Raw genomic sequence first — 4,622 nt, forward strand, 5'->3', positions numbered from 1 at the left:
GGTTTACCTCGCATATACATTAACCTGTTCATCTTGCAATGTTAATCACTTAAATATGTTACATAGACAAATGTATTCCTGAAATTTCACTTACATTAATTATCTATTGGTGTTTTTCCGTCAGTGTGTATTGAATGGCAGAGAAGGAGACTTACTTAATTTTTTGATCCTCGTTGTTGTATGTTTGAGTAATCGTACACGGCGTTTACAAGAGTACAGATTTACTGCTTTAGAATATCACTGTAAATATAATATCATTCTTTTAGCTCAGAATCCCTTTCGTGGAATTAATCACTCACTATTAAGACCATTAATTTCTTTCGGTGAAACGTAACGAGATTACGGCACCACATGATTACACGGTCATTTATAACATTTAAATTTAGGCGTACCACTACCGTTGTGCTGTACGCCAGCCATCGTGTCCCTTTTTCCGTAATTTGTACAGATCGGGTTCCTTAATTTTGCTTGGACGTTTCATCGCGTCCTCTCTCTGTGCTATCATATTTTTTCTCTATCTTGTCGTCAGTGAAATAAATGACGGTAAGAGTAAGGCTTCGCTGCTGCACCCTAACGACAGTTCTCACTATCAGTCTCCGCCATGAAAGTATAATACGCTGATGTGACAAAAGTCCGCTTTTGCGTGGCGACAACTTGACGTGAAACGGACTCAACAAATAGGTGGAAGTCAAGTTCAGAAATTCTGAGTAATGCTGCCTCTACAGCCGTCCATAATTGCACCAACTCACCTCCCCAATACGGCCCATAACTGTTCGATGGGATTAATATTGGGCCGTCTGGATGGACAACTCATTCGCTTGGATTGTCTAGAATGTTTTTAAGCCAGTCGCAAACAATATGGTGTCCTGGTGACATGATATCGTCGTTTGAGAACATGAAGTCTATGACTGGCTGCAAATGGTCTCCAAGTCACCGAACTTAACAATTTCCAGTTGATGTTCGCTTGTATCAGACCAGAGAACCCAGTCCAATCCACGTAAACACAGCCTACAACATAATGGAGATACCACCGGCTTACACAATGCCTTGTTTACAACTTAGGTCCGTGACTTCGTGGGGCCTGTGTCACGCTGGAAATGTGCCATGAACTCTTACCAACTGGAATCGGGACTCCTCTGGCAAGGACTCCGTTTTCCATTTGGGGGCCGACCTAGTATGGTCGCGAGGCTGGAAGAGGCACTGCAGGCGATGTAGTGCTGTTAGCGAAGGCACTCGCTTCGGTCACCCCTAAATCAAATGGTTTTGAGCACTGTGGGACTTAACATCTGAGTTCATCAGTCCCCTAGAACTTAGAACTACTTAAACCTAACTAACCTAAGGACATCACATCTATGCTCGAGGCAGGATTCGAACCTGCGACCGTAGTGGTCGCGCGGTTCCAGACTGAAGCGCCTAGAACCGCTCGGCCACACCGGTCGGTTTCGGTCATCTGCTGCCATAACGCATCAACGCTCAATTTCTCGACACTGTCCTAAAGGATACGTTCGTCGTACGTGCTACATTGATTTTTGTGGATATTTCACTCAGTGTTGCTTGTCAGTTATCTCTGACAACTCTACGAAAACGCTGCTGTTCTCAGTCATTAAGTGAAGGCCGTCAGCCACTACGTTGTCCGTGGTGAGAGGTACTGACTGAAATTTGGTATTCTTGGCATACTTTTGACACTGTGGATCTACGAATATTGAATTCCCTAACGATTTCCGAAATGGAATGTCCAAAGCGTCTAACACCAACCACCATTCCGAGTTCAAACTCTCTTAATTCCCACCGTGTGGCCAAAATCACGTCGAAAACCTTATCACATGAATCAGCTGATTACGGATGACAGCCCTGCCAATGCAGTGACTTTGTATACCTTTTGTATGTGATAATACTGCCATCTGTTTGTTTGCCAATCGCTGTACCATAACTTTTTTTCGTCTCAGTATATAATCAGAATGATTAGTGCATCTATAACTGACGCAAGCTGGCATTTTGGATGAAAACGTTCCACCCGAAGCTAATGCTAGAGGCAGCTAACTGGTGGGCGTCGAATTCAAGTTTGTGACGTCATGAAAACCTCCTTATTACGCCCCCGTGATCTCCGTGGAAGCTAAGAACGTGTGATGCTTTCATTGGGAACGTTGCTGTACCTCGTCCTAGTGACCAAGATAGATCTCTGGTAAACTAGTGTCGCGGCCTTTAATGACAACTGTAGAAACTGGAACTAGTACTTCACTTTGAAGTACTTCACCAGTGGGACCACTGCGATCAGCAGCATTCTACAGTACTCCTACCATACTGTGAAAGCGATGTATTGAAGTGGTACGATTTGAGAAGGTGTTCTTTGGTTCACTGGTTATATGAGGTGTGTAAATAAAGTATTGACACTGATATTTTCAACCGTTTTATTCCAGTAACTTTACAACTGAACATTGTCCCCTTGAAAGTACTTCATAGAAGTTCTGGGACCGAGATGCTGGATTAATATTGAACTGATAGGTTACAGCCATTTAAATGTTGTCCATGGCTCAAAAGCGACGTCAATCTCGGAAAGAGAAAAAAGATCACAAAGACTCCATTCGGGCGAATAAGGACCCTGAGGACCCAAGAAATGATCAAAAAACTGTTTACTGCGGTTGCTGTGTGATAAGGCGCATTGTCGTGACGCAACACCCAATCGATTTTGGTGTTTAGTCTCACACGCATAATCCTTTTGCGTAGTCTTTCAAGACACTCTAGGTAAAAGTGTCAATTAAGCCTTTACCCTTCAGGTACAAATCTATGAACGATTCCCTGACTATCCAAAAATTGTATCAGCATGATTTGGTCTTTGAGTTGGTCATTCATGCTTTTTTTGGCGTTGGGTACTTTGAGTGTGCCATTTCACGCTCTGGTGCTTGGCTTCTGCGTCGTACTCAAAACACCCAAGTTTTATTGTCGTTCCAGAAAATTTTGGATCATTTTTAATAGAGTCGATAAAGTCAACACAACTGTCCGTCTTCATGTCTTGCTGGTCCCGCGTGAGCTCTCTTGGAAGCGGTTTTGAGCAGATTTTCCTCAACTCCAATTCGTTAGTCAGTATCTGATGAACGATGGCGTGACTCAAATTCAGCTTTGCCTATATCATTCTGACTGTCAACATATGATCTACCCGCTCAAGATCGAGGACTGTCGACATTCTCACGGGTTTTTGTAGCCTAAGGTATGACGGTTCGAGGTTCATCTGCAGTTCGCTTCAGTCTGGAACCGCGCGACTGCTACGGTCGCAAGTTCGAATCTTGCCTCGGGCATGGATGTGGGTGATGTCCTTAGGTTAGTTAGGTTTAAGTAGTTCTAAGTTCTAGTGCCTGATGACCTCAGATGTTAAGTCCCATACTGCTCAGAGCCATTTGAATCATTTTTTGCAGTTCGCTGTCTTCCTTCTGCAAACGCCTTAAATCATCGAAACACCTGGGCTCTTGACAAAATACTGTCTATGTAGGGCTAGCAAAGACCTGAAAACGTTTTCGTTGGATTGTGTCCGAGTCTCAAACAAAATGTGATCGCTATCGCCACTCGAAATTCGTCTTAAGCAAAACCTCCTTCAATGGGAAAAAGCGCTGAAGACAACCAGCCTGAAACGAGCGCGGTTCAACGCGCACTGATGGATTGTCACGTGTTCACCTGCCTCCCCTCCAAGTCCGGCGTCACGAATCGTTGCCGGAACGAATACTACGATATCTGTCTCATTGCATTATTTACACGAACCTTATTTTGTGGGCTGAAATAAAACGGCTCGGTAGAAACGGCACCTATGGAAGAACTCGGAGCTCATTTTCTGTTCCGTCTGCCTGACTTTGTCCAACAAACTGGCTGAGGGTTGCAGCATGTGGTAGGAAAACGTCGGAGCCCATAGTACGGTGGGATGTGATTAGGGGGACCGGGGGAGTGAAAAGAGAGGGGACGGGACTGTGGACGGGAGGGGGGGGGGGGGGGCGGGCAGGGTAGGAAGGTTTACGACGACGCGGAGGAAATACAACGGGAATTGCTGTGCGTCCTGCCAACGCTAGAAACCGAAACAAAGTTTACAGATTTCCTCAGAAGAAACGAAGATGTGATTTGGGCACAAACAGGACGAGTCTTCCACGTAATGGCATTGTTGACCATTTCCCCCTATTCTGCGGCGTGTTACCCAGAAAGCGGGAGAGAGTTTGTGAGTGTGTGTTTGTGTTAGTATGTGTGTGTGTGTGTGTGTGTGTGTAATGCGTCGCCATACACCTTCGGCAGCCGCAGAATAACCAAAGTCCCGCCAACACCAGCGGCAGGTATTTGTAGAGATTTGTGCACCTCATTTCAACGCCCGTTTTATACGTGTCGCAGCATAATTCGCTTCTTGACAGAACATCACCCATGTCCTGTGTCCTGCATATTTATGTATAACTTGCGTAGCGCCACCTGCTCCGCTCACGTAGACTGTGTGGCTAGGAGCCTTTTTTGTTTTGTTTTTATTTTATCGAATTTTTATGTTGTTCACAAATTGGAACACCTTCTAAGCTTTCAACGCTAAATAAGATCATACAAGCACGGAGTTTTTCGACTGTACTTCTGACCAAAAAGCGATTCTGGGAGCTGGAGTCCAA

The sequence above is a fragment of the Schistocerca piceifrons genome, chromosome 1 (genome assembly GCF_021461385.2).
Source record: "Schistocerca piceifrons isolate TAMUIC-IGC-003096 chromosome 1, iqSchPice1.1, whole genome shotgun sequence".
Taxonomy (NCBI): Eukaryota; Metazoa; Arthropoda; class Insecta; order Orthoptera; family Acrididae; genus Schistocerca; species Schistocerca piceifrons.